At 43.4% G+C, this 18,026-nt stretch overlaps 1 long non-coding RNA gene across 3 annotated transcripts; it reads right to left on the bottom strand.

The window, feature by feature from the left end:
* Positions 1–304: 304 nt before the first annotated feature.
* LOC145518443 (uncharacterized) lies at positions 305–2,623 on the bottom strand. 3 transcript variants are annotated; one of them, XR_014062904.1, is made up of 3 exons: positions 2,583–2,623; positions 2,053–2,242; positions 305–481 (listed from the first exon to the last, which is right to left on the bottom strand). It is a non-coding gene; the product is annotated as an uncharacterized LOC145518443 (long non-coding RNA). The 3 variants fall into 3 exon arrangements; XR_014062903.1 differs by having other exon boundaries at positions 305–478; positions 2,583–2,611; XR_014062906.1 differs by having other exon boundaries at positions 305–478; positions 2,486–2,592.
* Between the last annotated feature and the right edge of the window lie 15,403 nt (positions 2,624–18,026).

Raw genomic sequence — 18,026 nt, forward strand, 5'->3', positions numbered from 1 at the left:
ATGTATGTGAATTCATTTAATTTGCACAACCAGGGAGACTTGATTATCTTCAGTTGTATGGATGAAGAAAAGATTCCAAGAGATTGAATAACTTGCTAAAACTCTCGTGGTTAGGTGAGAATGAATGAACAGGGGTTCCAACATGTTCCTTTAACAGGCCGAGGGGATGAGGATGCTAGAATGCACATGGTCTGGAGTCAGGAGACTGTTTGTAGAGCAAGGAAGTTTTTACTTGAAGCACTGGGCTTGGAGAAGCATTAGTTTCCTCAGACATAGCTATACAAAGCACCATAGACTAGGTGGGTTAACCAACAAAAGTTTATTTTTTCTCATAGTTCTGGAGGCTGGAAATTTAAAATCAGGTATCAGCAGAGTTTGGTTCCTTCTGAAGTCTCTCTCTTTAGTTTGCTTGTAAATGGTCATCATCTTCCTTTGTCTTCAGAGGGTCTTTCTTCTGTGCATGTCTGTGTCCTAACCTCTTCTTACAAGGAGAGCAGTCAGATTAGATTAGGCTATCCTAATGACCTCATTTTAACTTATTTACCCCTTTAAAGACCCTATCTCCAAATACATTTACATTCTGATATCTGAGGACTTTAACATATGAGTTCTGCGGATGACACAATTCAGCTCATAATAGGAGAGTACCAGTCAAGGAATCCCTCCTGGCAGGAAAAATGCTAGAAGAGGAAGTTAATGGGACCCTAAAAGATAATTCCCAGCCTCCACTTCACAGAACTGCTGAATGATGCCCTGGCTGCCTTCACTATCATCCAAACTGTTGGAATAATTGTTATTTAGAACCTGAGACAAGTCTGTTCCTCTTTGATTCTTAGCATAACTTCAAGTTAATTTATCCTTCAATCAAGAGTGGTTTGCCCTGTTTCATACAGTAGTTGTTGCTGCTAAGTCGCTTCAGTCATGTCCGACTCTGTGTGACCCCATAGACGGCAGCCCACCAGGGTCCGCCGTCCCTGGGATTCTCCAGGCAAGAGTACTGGAGTGGGTTGCCATTGCCTTCTCCATCATACAGCAGAGTTCTGTCCAATTTCAGCTACTAAGTTGCCAGACCTATGATGGGAAATCATGCAGTGGGAGAATGCTATGGATTGAATTGCATCTCCTCAAAAATCAAATGCAGATGAGATGTTATTTAGAGGTGGGGATTTCGGAAGATAATTAGGTTTAGATCAGATCTTAAGGGTGGGACCCTTGTGATGGGATTAGTGTCTTTAAGAAAATACACCAGAGAACTTGCTGTCTCTGCCTTATGAGGACACAGTGAGGAACTGGCCATCTACAAGCTGGAAAGAGAGTCTTCACTGAAAACTAACCATGCTGGTACCTTGCTTGACCTTTAACATCCAGACTCCAGAACTATGAGAAAATTAATTTTTGTCACTTGAGACAGCTAGTCAATGTTCTTTTGTGTGGCCACCAGAGCAGATTAAGACAGGGAGGGAGGAGGAGTTATTACACAGCCCCTGTCTCTCCCTGCCTCAGTCCCCATGGCTGTCCTTGCCCTTGCCTACACACTTCTACTACCTGTCTCTTGCTTTCCAGATCTCCCCCACTGAATTTGTTTTCAAGGGTTGCTGTAATGAATGACCACAAGCCTGGTGGGATAAAACAAAGTTATTTTCTCACAGTTCTGAGGAAGTGTGAAATCAAGGTGTCAGCAGGACCACACTCTCTCCCTGAAGGTTCCAGAAGAGAATTCTTCCTACTTCTTCCAGCTTCTGGTAGTTCCTTGGCTGTGTGGCAGTATCCCTCCAATTCTCTGCCTGCATCTCCACGTGACTATATTCTCTATGTGTCTCAAATCTCCCTCTCCTTTCTCTTACAAGGATTCCTATCAGTTATTGGGGATTTAGGCTCCCTATATCCAGTATGATCTCAGCTTGAGATTTTTAACATAGTTACAACTGTAAAGGCTCTATTTTCTAAATAAGGTCATATCCACAGGTTCTATAGGTTAAGACTTGGATATATCTTTTGAGGACCACTTTTCTGTCCACCATCCCCACATGCCTCCTCCCTACCATCACTCACCTTCACATTCCTACTGTCCTCCTCCTCTTCTCAGGCCTTGGCCACAGAACTCTGGGCTGGATTAAAACCAAATGTTGCTGAATCAGACATTTCATCTTGTTCCTACATCAGGACCCTAAGTGCTTAGGGAGGACAACTTTTTCAGCCTCCAAGTAGAAACACAAGAGCCGTCTTATAAAGAGCCTGCTAACTGGGAAGAAAATAGTTTACCCATTACTGAGTGTGTTTATACAAAGGATATTTACCCAACTGGCAACATCACAATTCTTCAGACAAGCCCCAACAGCCAGTTGTGGCTTGTTAAGGATTCATTGATTGGGGGTGGCCCAGATTTCATTGTCACCTATATTATGATCAGTGTGGGCCAGATTCCAAGTGCCTTGGGCTGTGTTTAGAGCCCAAGAAAGAGGGAGAGAGTTAAACAGTCCCCTACCCAGAATCTGAAGTCTTTATTCATATGGCCCAACATCACTTTTCCCCATTGAATAAAACATTCTGTACCCAGGAGCAAGCCCAGTCCCAGCTGGTACCTTTCCCAACATCCCCGCAGGTCTCCTGGCAACCTCTCAGCAAAGAACCCTCAGGGTCCGCCAAGAATCCAGCTCCAGGATTCTTACTCCACCCCCTCATGGGACTGGGGGAGGGGGGACCGTGGTTGTTCTTGAGGTGCATTGTCCATGAGTCCTGGATCACTGTGTCTGCCAGTGGAATTCAGCAGATGGCCTGTGAAGAAACAGACACGACTCATCCAAACTGTTCATCTGCGAACTCTGTTTAAAGTAGAAGGGTTACTTTTGGCTCAGTAACCACCATTTCAGGCAACTCTTACGCCAAGGGGGGGACTTTCAAGTCTCTCCATCCCCCAACCCTACTTTTTCATTATAGTCAGAAACCTTATTTTATTTTTTTAGGCAAAGTACTAAAAAGAGCAATGGCTGTTCTTTTAGATGGGCACCGAAATGTTTCATTGTGGAAGTTTTTTCCTCATACAGTATCATTTTAAATTTGGCAGCTTTAAGGATTAGCTTACTGTTTTACTCCTTGATTAAACTCTGGCATATTCTTAGAGTTACTTAGGCCCAGGAGTAGTGTCTGATACTCTGAAACCTAGCAGGGGTTGCTTCACAATCCCCCATTCCAGTTCTGCATTGAAAGTGAGGGTCCTAGTCGTGCAGATCCCACCCACCCTCCTCCCCTGCCCCACTTAACTCCAAATAAGAGGGGAGGCCATTTCACTGGAAATGTGGTGGGCGGCTAGGAGACAATGGAATTGTCCCAAATGTGGACAAGAGACACCCAGATGGGTTGGTAAATGACTTCAGGTGTTATGGCTTTATGGAAGTGTATGTAAGCACAAACACATTTCCTCTACTCCCTCACAATACCCCATTAAATGACAGAAAAGAAATTAAAAAGACATCAACCCACAAAGGCAAAGAGAACATGAAAGGAGTTAGAGCAGGAAGAGGTCAACTAAACTTCTGAAAGCAGTGATCAGAGCTAGTGGTGATTAACTGAGCAGACCAGAGGAGGCAGACAGCCAGGGCTGCAGGGTTTGGGCCAGTGGCTGAGGGCAGGTTCATATCTCAGAACCCAGGAAGTCTCAGGGAGTAGAAGCATCTGGTGATTCTCATGTGGAGGTCCCAGTGAGCTGAGAATAAGAGGATTCGATGAAAATGGACAAAAGTGTCATGAGTCCCTTTGCCCACTCCTCACAGCATGGGACCACCCCTCCCTCAACCATGAGGAGAATCACTTTTTAGAGATGATATAGCAAAGAGAGTCTCAGTTCAGTTCAGTCGCTCAGTCGTGTCCGACTCTTGGCTACCCCATGAATCGCAGCACGCCAGGCCTCCCTGTCCATCACCAACTCCCGGAGTTTACCCAAACTCATGTCTATCGAGTCAGTGATGCCATCCAACCATCTCATCCTCTGTCGTCCCCTTCTCTTCCTGCCCCCAATCCTTCCCAGCATTAGGGTCTTTTCCAATGAATCAACCCTTCGCATGAGGTGGCCAAAGTATTGGAGTTTCAGCTTCAACATCAGTCCTTCCAATGAAAACCCAGGACTTATCTCCTTGAGGATGGACTGGTTGGATCTCCTTGCAGTCCAAGGGACTCTCAAGAGTCTTCTCCAACACCACAGTTCAAAAGCATCAATTCTTCGGTATAAACAGAGCATGAGGCAGAAGTCAAGTCCTTGTCCTCACTTGGCTTCCAACTCTGAAATTCAGGCATAGGCCCTCCCCTCCACTACATCCCACAGCAGGAAATCAGAGAGTGCCGTTCTGGGGCAAATATTGATGAACTGGAGCCTTGATGGAAGATATTGACACTCGACGGTTTCTCCCCAGAACAGCCAGCTACTCTCTGGGCAACCCCACCAAAAGCAAACCCTTCCATGCAGAGTTTCCCTTGATGTTGTAATCGTTTATCACTCTCAAAAACTTACAGAGAAGGCAATGGCACCCCACTCTGATACTCTTGCCTGGAGAATCTCATGGATGAAGGAGCCTGGTAGGCTGCAGTCCATGGGGTCACTATGAGTCGGACACGACTGAGCGACTTCACTTTCATTTTCACTTTCATGCATTGGAGAAGGAAATGACAACCCACTCCAGTATTCTTGCCTGGAGAGCCCCAGGGACAGGGGAGCCTGGTGGGCTGCCATCTATGGGGTCGCACAGAGTCAGACACGACTAAAATGACTTAGCAGCAGCAGCAGCTTAAATACGTAAGAACTCAAGGATTAGCAGATACTGGAGGAAAGTCTTCGTGAAGAATAATAGAAAAAAGAAAGACAGAAAGAAAAGGAAAGAGATAATATAGAAATCAAGATATCTTTTTAAAATCTGTAATTCATTTTTTAAATGAAGAAAAAGGAGATATTGCATCCATAAAGGCATGATCAAGGTATCATATAAAGAGGAATATATATAAATATAAATAGCCTGAATTTTTAAAACTATTATAAAAGTTGAAGAAATTTTTTTTTTTAATGAAGGACATGTAAACAAGGATTGAAAAATGAGAGAAAATATGAGAAAACTAGTCCACCTAATTTGAGAGCTAGACTTTCTTCACTCTGAATGAAGAAAATTACCAGAGAAATAGAATTTTCCAGAACTGAAGGACCTAAGTTTCCTGAATGAAAAGGCCCACCAACAGCTTGCCACAATAATTGAAATAACAGTAAACAAAACACATCAAAGCAGACCACCTTAAAATTTCAGAATACTGGGAAAAGTGAGAAGACTCTAGTATGTTCTAGAGAGAAAACCAGGCACACACAGTGGACCAGGAATCAGAATGGCATTGGACTTTTCAGCAGCCAGAAGAGTAATGCCTTCAAAATGATTTTCAGCATAGAATCTTTAAGTTGAAAACATCATCCCAAAACATCAATCAAAATATTAAAGTAAAATAAATACTTTTTCAGACAAGCCAGTCTCAAAAAAAGAAAGAAAGAGAGGAACACTTAAAGGTTGTAATTAACCAAAGCAAAGAAACACACCAAGAATAAGAAAGATGTGGGATCCAGGTAACAGGATATTCAACACAGATGAGAATTCCTAGAGTGGTGGATGAGATCTCCAGACTGATGACAGAGACTCTACAACTGGCCTAAGAAAGTACCAGTCCAGTATTGGAAGCAGAAAAAGAAAAGCTCTGGGGGAAAAAAATCTATGGGAAAATGAGGACGAAGTAAAATGCTTGATAGACTGGAATAGAAATCTCTAGAAGGATGTTAACCAAGGAAACTATGAATCACATAGATTACTTGATATGTTGAAATGTTTTAGGAAGTTTACACTCTGGCAAAGAATTTGAGGACATACAATAAAGGATAGGTACATTACAAAATTGGGAAAATTTGAGGGAACTGTTGACTCCCAGGGAAACAAAACAGTGACAGCAAAAGAAAATAGTTACAGTATACGACACAACATAGTTGTTTACACAATCACGATGCTGGAAAATAGAATTTTGGTTTAATCAAAAATGAATCTATAGGATTAACTATTTGGGGAGAATGTGAGGAGGGGTATGAAAGGAATTAAACTTATGAAAGGAGTTAAACTTCACATTCTATATGTGCTAGGCTTAGTTGCTCCATCGTGTCCGACTCTTTGTGACCCCATGGACTGCAGCCCACCATTCTCCTCTGTCCATGGGGATTCTCCAGGCAAGAACACTGGAGTGGGTTGCCATGTCCTCCTCCGGGGGATTCTATAGTTATAAGTTAATAAGATGGTGTCTATTATGACTGAATGTTTATTTTCCCCCGAAACTCATATTTTGAAACACTAACCGCCATGTGATTATGTCAGGAGGTGTGGCCTTTGGGAAGTAATTAGATGAGGTCATGAAGGAAGAGCCCTCATAAATGTGATTAGTGCCCCTGAAGAGTCAGGCTTTAGCTTGCTTCCTCTCTCTGCTCTCTTCCACTCATGGACACAATGAGAAGGTGGCATTCTGCAGCCCACAAAAGGGTCCTTCCAGAACCCAACCATGCTGGTGGCCTGGTCTCAGACTTCCAGCCTCCAGAAGTATGAGAAATAAATCTGTGTTTGTAAACTACCCAAACTATGATACTTTGTTATAGCAACCTGAATGGGCTAAGACAATGTCTAAAACTGTACAATAAAAAAATAGCAAGTAAGCTTATTATGTTACAACATGAAGATAAGAACAACAACAAAAAAAAGAACTAAAAGAGTTTAAATGTTTGCCACAGGAGTAGGAATTGGGATAGGTGATGTGGGGTGAGCAAAGACTGCTTTGATTTTTGGTTGTTGTTGTAAAACTGTTTCACTTTTAAAACTATGCACGTGTGTTGACAAAAATGAAAATTAAATGAAAAATGTTTATTGACAGTCTGTGCAAAAAAATTAAATTAGTGTAAAAAAGTCCTTACTAAGTACTTGCTCGTACATAGCAAGTTTTAGCCTTCATAAAAATGATTTACACTACACTGCTCTCTAGAAAATATATTTTTATATACATTATCAATATGCTACTGGAGATCAGTGGAAAGAATGAAAGACGGAGAAGGAATGAAAAGACAGAGCCAAAGCAAAAACAAAACCCAGTTGTGGATGTGAATGGTGATGGAAATAAAGTCTGATGTTGTAAAGAGCAATATTGCATAGGAACCTGGAATGTTAGGTCCATGAATCAAGGTGAATTGAAAGTGGTCAAACAGGAGTGAATATGTGAATATCAACATTTTAGGAATCAGTGAACTAAAATGGACTGGAATGGGTGAATTTAGCTCAGATGACCATTATATCTACTACTGTGGGCAAGAATCCCTTAGGAGAAATGGAGTAGCCATCACGGTCAACAAAAGAATCTGAAATGCAGTACTTGGATGCAATCTCAAAAAGACAGAATGATCTCTGTTCGTTTCCGAGGCAAACCATTCAATATCACAGTAATCCAAGTCTATGCCCCGACCAGCAATGCTGAAGAAGCTGAAGTTGAACAGTTCTATGAAGACCTACAAGACCTTCTAGAACTAACATCCAAAAAAGATGTCCTTTTCATTATAGGGGACTGGAATGCAAAAGTAGGAAGTCAGGAGATACCTGGAGTAACAGGCAAATTTGGCCTTGGAGTACAAAACGAAGCAGATCAAAGGCTAAGAGTTTTGCCAAGAGAACGCACTGGTCATAGAAAACACTGTCTTCCAACAATACAAGAGATGGCTCTACACTTGGACATCACCAGATGGTCCATACCAAAAACATATTGATTATATTCTTTGCAGCCAAACATGGAGAACCTCTATACAGTCAGCAAAAACAAGACCAGGAGCTGACTGTGGCTCAGATCATGAACTCCTTATTGCCAAATTCAGACTTAAATTGAAGAAAGTAAGGAAAACCACTAGACCATTCAGGTATGACCTAAATCAAATCCCTTATGATTATACAATGGAAGTGACAAATAAATTCAAGGGACTAGATCTGATAGACAGAGTGCCTGAAGAACTATGGTCAGAGGTTCATGACAATGTACAGGAGGCAAGGATCAAGACCATCCCCAAGAAAAAGAAATGCAAAAAGGCAAAATGGTTGTTCAAGGAGGCCTTACAAATAGCTGAGAAAAGACAAGACGCAAAAGGCAAAGGAGAAAAGGAAAGATATTCCCATTTGAATGCAGAGTTCCAAAGAATAGCAAGGAGAGATAAGAAAGCCTTCCTCAGTGATCAGTGCAAAGAAACAGAGGAAAACAATAGAATGGGAAAGACTAGAGATCTCTTCAAGAAAATTAGAGATACCAAGGGAACATTTCATGCAAAGATGAGCACAATAAAGGGCAGAAATGGTATGGACCTAACAGAAGCAGAAGATATTAAGAAGAGGTGGCAACAATAACACAGAAGAACTATACAAAAAAGATCTTCATGACCCAGATAACCACGATGGTGTGATCACTCACCTAGGGCCAGACATCCTAGAATGCGAAGTTACGTGGGCCTTAGGAAGCATCACTATGAACAAAACTAGTGGAGGTGAGTTATGGAATTCCAGTTGAGTTATTTCAAATCCTAACAGATGATGCTGTGAAAGTGCTGCACTCAACATGCCAACAAATCTGGAAAACTCAGCAGTGGCCACAGGACTGGAAAAGTTCAGTTCTCATTCCAATCCCAAAGAAAGGCAATGCCAAAGAATGCTCAAACTACCGCACAGTTGCACTCATCTTACATGCTAGCAAAGTAATGCTCAAAATTCTCCAAGCCAGGCCTCAACAGTATGTGAACTGTGAACTTCCAGATGTTCAAGCTGCTTTTAGAAAAGGCAGAGGGACCAGAGATCAAATTGCCAACGTCTGTTGGCTCATTGAAAAAGCAAGAGAGTTCCAGAAAAACATCTATTTCTGCTTTATTGACTACATCAAAGTCTTTGACTGTGTGGATCACAACGAACTGTGGAAAATTCTGAAAGAGATGGGAATAGCAGACCACCTTACCTGCCTCCTGGGAAATCTGTATGCAGGTCAAGAAGCAACAGTTAGAACTGGACATGGAACAACAGACTGGTTCCAAATCAGAAAAGGAGTGCATCAAGGCTATATATTGTCACCCTGCTTATTTAACTTATATGCAGAGTACATCCTGAGAAATGCTGGTCTGGATGAAGCATAAGCTGGAATCATAATTATCAATAATCTTGAAATATCAGGAGAAATATCAACAACCTCAGATTTGCAGATGACACCACCTGTATGGCAGAAAGTGAAGAACTAAAGAGCCTCTTGACAAAAGTGAAAGAGGAGAGTGAAAAAGTTGGCTTAAAACTCAACTTTCAGAAAACTAAGATCATGGCATCTGGTCCCATCACTTCATGGCAAATAGATGGGGAAACAGTGGAAACAGTGACAGGCTTTTTTTTTTTTTTGGCTCCAATATCACTAGAGATAATGACTGCAGCCATGAAATTGAAAGACGCTGGCTCCTTGGAAGAAAGTTATGACCAACCTAGACATTATATTAAAAGCAGAGACATTACTTTGCCAAAAAATCTCCATCTAGTCAAAGCTATGGTTTCTCTAGTAGTCATGTATTAATGTGAGAGTTGGACCATAAAGCTGAGCGCTGAAGAATTGATGCTTTTGAACTGGGGTGGTGGAGAAGACTCTTAAAAGTCCCTTGGATAGCAAGGAGATCCAATCAGTCCATCCTAAAGGAGATCAGTCCTGAATATTCATTGGAATGACTGATGTTGAAGCTGAAAGTCCAATACTTGGGCCACCTGATGCAAAGAACTGACTCATTCGAAAAGACCCTGATGCTGGGACAGATTGAAGGCTGGAGCAAAAGGGGATGACAGAGGATGGGATGGTTGGATGGCATCACTGACTCTATGGACATGAGTTTAAGTAAGCTCCTGGAGTTGGTGATAGACAGGGAAGCCTGGCAAGCTGCAATCCATGGGGTCGCAGAGTCGGACACAACTGAGTAAGTGAACTGAACTGAACTGAGCAGACACTTACACATCAAGGAATATTCAGATTCATGCCTGCAGAATTATTCAATAATGTATTTGACATCTACCATGTGTAAAGACACCATTTTTTTCTCTAGATTGCCTAGGCTGTTTTAACCCAAGTTAGAAAGGACCCAAAATTTGCTAATGATAATCCAGACCCTACCCCAGGTGGAACAACCTTGCAGGCAAATCCTCCAGTATAATCAGCAAATGTTAAAAAGGGACCACATCTGGTTCCTTTGTATTTATTTCATCAGACAGACCAAAATTTGAATAGGAAATAGAAACCAAGCATCCAACTCAGTCTCAGAGGGTCCCCTAATTTCTGACCAAAGGATATTCATTAGAAGCTGCAGAAATGTCACTACTGCTTCCATCAGCCTTCTTTTAGACTGGTATATTCATCTCTGCTTTGAAGCTATTCCAAAAAAATATAACCAACTTTAACTTTTGAATGGAATTTTTTTTTTCTTTACAATTTGTTTTGTGGGAGTATGGACTCTTAAAAGCAGTTGTTCTGGGAGAATAGCATTGAAACATGTATATTATCATATGTGAAACAGAACACCATTCCATGTTCGATGCATGAGACAAGGGCTCAGGGCCGGGGCAATGGGATGACCCAGAGGGATGGGATGGGGAGGGAGGTGGGGGGGGGGGTCCAGGAAGGGGAACACATGTAAACCCATGGCTGATTCATGTCAATGTATGGCAAAAACTATTACAATATTGTAAAGTAATTAGCCCCCAACTAAAATAAATAAATTTATAAAAAAAAAAAAAAAGCAGTTCTATGGAAGTTCTAAAGTTTATTCAATCAGTTCTCCTTCGGGAACTCCGTCTTCCTGCAGGGTGGTAGGAGGGGAGGGGGGCGGTCTGTCCATCATGGCCCCTCCTCCAACAGGCAGTGAACACAGGTCCCAGAAGGCTGGAGAGCCCCAGGCCCTGGACTGACCAAAGTAACTGCTTCAAGAATGAGTGAGCAGCTAAGGCTGGTTCTCCAGGACTGTTGTTAGAGAGCAGAGGTTGAACACTGATGACTCCAAGATCTATTTCATTAGGCCTACATGGCATTTTAAAAAGCAGAAAATTTTATGTGAAAAATCCAGATATCAGGCTTGTCTTGAAAATTGGAGGATCTGGCCACCCTGGGCTATATTCCTGAAATAGCCATGGCTGTTGTTGGAATCTCAGTTTGTCATCGTGCCTGGCACCCTTGTCACTCGGTTATATTTCCTGTCTAGACCAGTTCCTTCTCTATAGAGCTACTAGGATAAACTACCCTGGCCCGGAGACCCTAGGTAAGGAAGCTGTCCAGTGAGGGCTTCTCCAAGCAGGGAGGAAGCCTGTGCCCGGGAGGGGAGAATGAGACAAATTCAGAGGGTAACAGATCCAAGAAGCGGAAAGAATGGACCTGGAACCCTGGAGGCAAGACTGAGTAGTGCTTAGGGACTCAGCCGTTTACACCCTCATGGTCCCATCTGTGGCGTGGGCCTGCCACTTTCCAGCTGTGGATCTTGCTTCTCAACCTGTCCCTCAGAAAATGAGATGAGGCGAGAGCCTGGGTCATTGTGTGGGTGGAGGTTAGATGTCTGGGCATGCGCATCCTGTGTTCAGGGCTCAATACATGTTCACTTTCATTCATCTCACTGGAGTGCCTGAGCTAATCTGGACTTCCAGCTGCAGAAGCCCAGAAATTTCCTTTGCTGCTTTGGCCAGTGTGGGGGCCTTCCTTCACTCGCAAGTTTAGTAGCCATTATCACCACCAGAACGCTTTATTCCCAAATAATGTTGTTTTCAGGCTTCCCAGGTAGAGGGAAACTTGTAATCACTCCTTTGCAAAGACCTCAAAAGTCTCTGGCTTCACAGATGTGAGTAGGATCTGGGGTTCATAAAGTAAGCATGAAAACCCCGAAGTCTGTCCCGTCTTTTCTCAAGAGGGCCTGACAGATTACCCACGTGACTTAAATTTGGAGTAAATTACAGAGGCAACATGCAAATACTCTACGTTGTTTTCCTACAAGTAACCTGTGAAATGGAGTTGCTGGGACAACACGCCTTCAAAGAATGCCACCATGCCAGCCACCAGGACTGTGTGCGTCACCCAGAGGCAAATCCATGTTCTGTTTCAGGCACCGCTGGTTCTGTGAATCAGGGGATCCAATCTCAGGGCACGGGCTGCTGAGAAGCCCTGATGGCCTTCAGGGTTTTCTTCTATTTGGGAGGTTGTATAGGTTTGCAAGTGAGTATGTTTGTCTGTGTGTGCGTCCCTCCTCTCCGTTGGAGAGCTGAGAGCTAAAGCACTCGGTGGGTATATTTGCAGCTTCTCAAAGGAAGTAAAGAGCCCGTAAAAGGAACTGGTGCTTTTGCTGGAGCTGTTTACAGAGAAGTAACCCCTGTGTCATTTTCTCTCGCAGGGAGGTCCTTCCCTTGATTGCTAATCGTCTGTGTACTTTAGCCATGTGTGGTGTAAGCCGTGGTCGAGGCCCTGAGAAGCAAGGTCCCTCCACCCCACAGTTTTCTTTTAACTCCACAGAGCACAACAGGCTGGGCCACCCAGGGAGCAGCCACGGCATAGCTCTGTGCATGCCGGAGGCCTCCCTGCATTCCCCCCTCCCCTTGCCCACCCGCCCGTGGCTCCCCACCAGAACGGCCAGCAGCCTTCCTGACCTCCTGCTCCGGACACCTTCTCGAGCCTTCTATCCCTGGTCAGCAGCATAGCCTCTCTGCGAGCCATTGAGCAAGCAGCCCTCTCCTAAAGGGCTCAGCAGTAGCCCAGAAAGGAAGTGGGCAGAAGAGAGTCCACCTGAGAGCATGACTGCCAGCCTTGCTGCCTCCACAGGGCACAGATGGAGGGCAGCGCTGGCACCTCCAGGAAGGTCGCTTTTGGAGCTTCAGTGTGACCCTCGATGGTTCAGACGACCTGGGGTAACTCAAAGACATCACTTGGGGTGATTGGGAGCCAGCGTGTCTGGCTGAAGCCAAGGGACCGAGGAAGGAAGGCAGGGGAGGTCAGGGCCAAAGCACAGCTTGTCTTGTTTTAAGGACTAAAAGCAAAGGATTGACGGGAGTCTCACAGAGATCATACAGGCTCAGGATGGAGCCTGGCCAGGGGAGGGAGAATGGAAGGAAGGAGGGGGACCAGCCCAGGGCTCTGATGGTCCAGAGTAAGAGGAGAGCATGGAAGACAAGGTCAGTCCTGGCACGTTCCAGGAGCCAGCTAGGCCCTGCCCTTTTGGGATTTATGTTCTAGAGGGGCTTCTGGACAACCAATCAATACATAATACAGTAAAATTCCAAGTTGTGATGAATTCAGTGAATAGCACTAAGCAGAGTGAAGGTAAAGGAGAAGGCAAATGAGAAATACTGCTAAGAGGAGAGCAAAATGGCTGACCCAGGACCCATTAGAAAGTGACCATGCTGACCTCCTGTCCCTGCCTTCTGCTTCCTAATTAGCGTGGGTCAGTGCCACCCAGAGTGGCCTTGTGACAGGCCTGTGAACACACAGATCCTGGGCCCCAGACTCACTGAGTCAGCCATCCAGGGGTGGAGCCCAGCAACACATTCATTCAACAAATATCCCAAGTGAGTCTTATCAGATAGGTTCAGGAAATAGAGACATGAAGACTGTGGTTTGTGGAATCAGATAAAAACTAGAGCTTTAGTGCTGTTCCTACCATTTTTCTTATGACCTTGGGCCCTCTGCTTAATCCTCCTAAGCCTCACCTACCTCATCTGTAAAATGGGAATCATAGCAGTGCTAGTCTCACAGGGTTGCTATGAAGATTAATGATAAAATGAATATCAACTTCTTTGCAGGGTGCCATGTTCATAGTGTGGGTGATAAAATCTGAAGGAGGGACTCTACAGTATGATTTGTACTTTATCTACAGTATGATTATACTTTATCAAGTCAATGAGTCTGTATTTAACTCTACTGTTTATGTTTTATATCTTAGAACCCAAACTCCTTTCTCTTGCTCAAGTTAAATCAAGTTCCAATGATTGCATCTCATGACCATGTGTCCCATCCCCATGGCCAACACTCTGGCCCAGCCATCACCACCCCTACTGCAACAGTCTCCCGCTGAGGCCTCCCTTACCACCTCCAAACCACCCAGCTCCAAGCCCCAGCCCTGCTATTGTTTTAGTTGGATTGGTTCACTCTCTACTCTCCCTGAGTTTAATAGCCTTTCTTTACTTTTCAAACAAAATTCAACATCATTACCATAGCTCACCCAGGCTTCCTTTAATCAGGCTCCAGTTTCATGCTCTGGCTTCACTATGAAAACTCTAACCCTGGAGTCCTCAACTGCAACTTAAATTTACGACTTCTTCAGGAAGTCTTCAGTCCCCTACTGATATGCTTCCACAGCAACCTTTTGTAAAACTCACCAGACTCGTGATTAATGGTTTAATATCTATCTTCCCTGTGAAGACAGTAAGCGTCATGAGAGCAAGGGTAGGGCTAGTCTTCCTGGAGACACAGGTTGTATTAGGATTAAGAGTGCCAACACATGCCATAACTCCCTAGGTCTGAATCTCAGCTCCACCACTTAATAGATATGTGACCTCACACAAATTATTTGGACTTTCTGGGTGTCAGCCACCAAGTCTACAAAATCTTTCTCATGGGATTATTTTACACTTAAATTAGATAACAAGTGAGAACTGCATAGAGCATTACCTGATAGAAGACTTTTACAGAATTCTAACTGCTATTATATTTATTCATTGATCAGTATCTAGACATTATGTACTAAATAAACACTTGTTGAATGAAGAATACTCTTTACCCTGTTTAGTATTGTGGCTTACATATGCCTAACAGCTAGCACTTAGTGATGCTTCCCTTCCATACCCAGGCAGAGAGTAGATCAGTTCAGTTCAGTTGCTCTGTTGTGTCCAACTCTTTGTGACCCCATAGACTGCAGCATGCCAGGCTTCCCTGTCCATCACCATCTCCCAGAGCTTGCTCAAACTCATGTCCATCGAGTCAGTGATGCCATCCAGCCATTTCATCCTCTGTTGTCCCCTTCTCCTCCTGCCCTCAATCTTTTCCAGCATCAGGGTCTTTTCCAGTGAGTCAGTTCTTCACATCAGGTGGCCAAAGTATTGGAGCTTCAGCTTCAGCATCAGTCCTTCCGATGTATATTCAGGACTGATTTCCTTTAGGATGGACTGGTTGGATCTCCTTGCAGTCCAAGGGACTCTTAAGAGTCTTCTCCAACACCACGGTTCAAAAGCATCAATTCTTCAGCGCTCAGCTTTCTTTATAATCCAACTCTCACATCCATACATGACCACTGGAAAAACTATAGCTTTGACTAGATGGACCTTTGTTGGCAAAGTAATATCTCTGCTTTTTAATATGCTATCTAGGTTTGTCACAGCTTTTTTTTCCAATGAGTGTCTTAATTTCATGGCTGTAGTCACCATCTGCAATGATTTTGGAGCCCAAGAAAATAAAGCCTGTCACTGTTTCCACTGTTTCTCCATCTATCTGCCTGAATAGATAATGCTTATGCATTCTATGCAGAAGTAAGAATAGATTCCCTTGAGGATAGCTTGGAGAAGAGCTCTGATTTCAGGAAGAGAATGTGTGTCATCACCTAGAATTTTCTTGATAAAGGGTGATTTTGGAGTAACATTTTCAGAAAGCTTTAGAAACATTTTGACGTTCAAGTTCTAAAATACAATTAAAATAATGGAAATACTATTGTGTGTTGGAAAAGACTCTAGAGAGTCCCTTGGACTGCAAGGAGATCCAACCAATCAATCCTAAAGGAAATCAGACCTGAATATTCATTGGAAGGACTGATGCTGAAGCTGAAATTCCAATACTTTGGCTACCTGATGTGAAGAACTGACATTCGAAAAGACCCTAATGCTGGGAAAGATTGAGGGCAGGAGGAGAAGGGGATGACAGGGGATAAGATGGTTGGATGGCATCACCGATTCGATGGAGATGAGTTTGAGCAAGCTCCAGGAGTTGGTGATGGACAGGGAAGCCTGGCATGCTGCAGTCCATGAGGTCGCAAAGAGTTGGACATGACTGAGTGACTGAACTGAACTGAATCTAATTCCTTCCTTTTCCTTAGGGATTGCTGACTGCTGCTTGAGGTCTTCGTTTTAGTGTGTAGATGCAAGCTACACAATACTGTGAGTTGGGCTCAATCAACATCTTTAAATGGTTGAAAACATCCATGCTCTATGTCATAAGGGGTTGTCTACCTTTGCTGACACTGTCTTAAGGCAGTCTTTAAAACTCTCACACATCTAATAGAAAAATATGAGAGGAATCCAGTAGGTAAGCTCTACAGAGCTCCCAACCACAATTTGGTGCATTTGATGTGGGATTTCGAAATGGTCTGGACTGCACTTCCTTCTGACCGCACCTCAGCAGGCAGTTCTTTCTAATCAGTAAGGTTTGTGGTGATATAGAGAGAGTTACCTACATTGTTAACTACCAGGATTCCATATGAATGACCCTTCCTCCAAAGACATGTGGAGAGAAGTGATAACAGACGTGCCCCAGCAACACGTTCAAAAAGTAGTTGACCTATGGTGCCAAGTTGCATCAATAGATTTGGGGATGGGGTGATTCTATATCCTTCACCTTTGGGTGTCATGTTGCCTAGGGAGAAGAGGGAGGGACATGGGTAGGTGGTGGCTGGAATTCCCATGAGCAAATGAGGTTTTTTCATTTAAAAAGTAGGTTATAGTCATGTACAAATCACTTGTTTTCTGAAGAGACCAAAATGTTGTAGGTCACCACCCTGGTACTTACCTATTCATGTTTGTCCCTACACTGAGGCCATCTCAATGTCTTTGCTCAAAATGAGCCACTCCTATCAGATGAAACCCTATCCCAGGGTAATTTAAGCTGGAGCTTCTCAATCTTGACTAATTGTAAGAACCCTTGGGGATCACATTAAACTATGGATTATGCACTTTGCTGTACACCTGAAACTAACCCAGTATTTACTGTAAATCAACTATAGTTCAATTTACAAAAATGTAGATTGTGACTCAGGAGGTCTCCAGTGGGGCCTGAGACTCTGCATTTCAAGCAAACTTCCCAGTGATGTTGATACTGTCAGTCTATGAGCAACACATGGGTTTTGGGTTACCAACCAGGGTTAGCCAGCTGGCTGCCTATGGGGTGGGGTGGGGGGACCCCAGGAAGCAACAAAATCCTCGAAATGATACTCATTTTATTTATAAGACATATCCCCATTTACTATTTCTGGGTCTCCACACCAGTTTATTCACACTCTGGGGTCAGTCACCTTCACTTCAACTGGGACTGATAAAAATATGTTTCTGTTGTGCTCGGAATTAATTCGGTCTGCCTGCCTCTACTGTCCACCTCCGGAGATGGAAACAACATTTCCTACTAGATTAACTTTCCACAGTCTTCCCAGACGGTTGTTGATTTAAACAGAGAAAATAAGCAAATAACTAGGAGAAAGGGAGCTGGTTTGCATGGATGGCTCTGCTTCTCTGCTAACTTTAAAACTGTGATGGAATTTCTGCTTTAGCTCAAAATATCTGCCAACCTTATTCTCCTATGTCAGCATTTTAAGTGGACCCTTGACCACAAAACCCCCGCATTCGGTTCTGACAGAGTCTGATAGTCTTTTAATGTATAGAATTGTAGGCCAAGATGTTTGTGTTTATGTCCCTAGCCCAGAATAAATAAATAGCTGCATGGTATTGAAATCACCTGTCAAAATATCCACTGCAGTTCTGGGGCACAAAGAGAAGTCTCTCAATGTGATTGGCTTCCTTGCTGGAAGAATTCAAAAGCTGTTTATCTCATTTAGTAAAAGCAAAAAAAAAAAAAAGACCTGTAATTACTGCATTTTGACCCCAAGGCAGGCAATTACTTCACAAAAGCTCTCCCCAGGAAACCAGACATTAGCCTGGCTAATTAGGCTGACCTCACTCACAAACCCTCTCCTTGAGATC

Source organism: Giraffa tippelskirchi, chromosome 1, assembly GCF_054371585.1.
Source record: "Giraffa tippelskirchi isolate mGirTip1 chromosome 1, T2T-mGirTip1v1.2.pri, whole genome shotgun sequence".
NCBI lineage: Eukaryota > Metazoa > Chordata > Mammalia > Artiodactyla > Giraffidae > Giraffa > Giraffa tippelskirchi.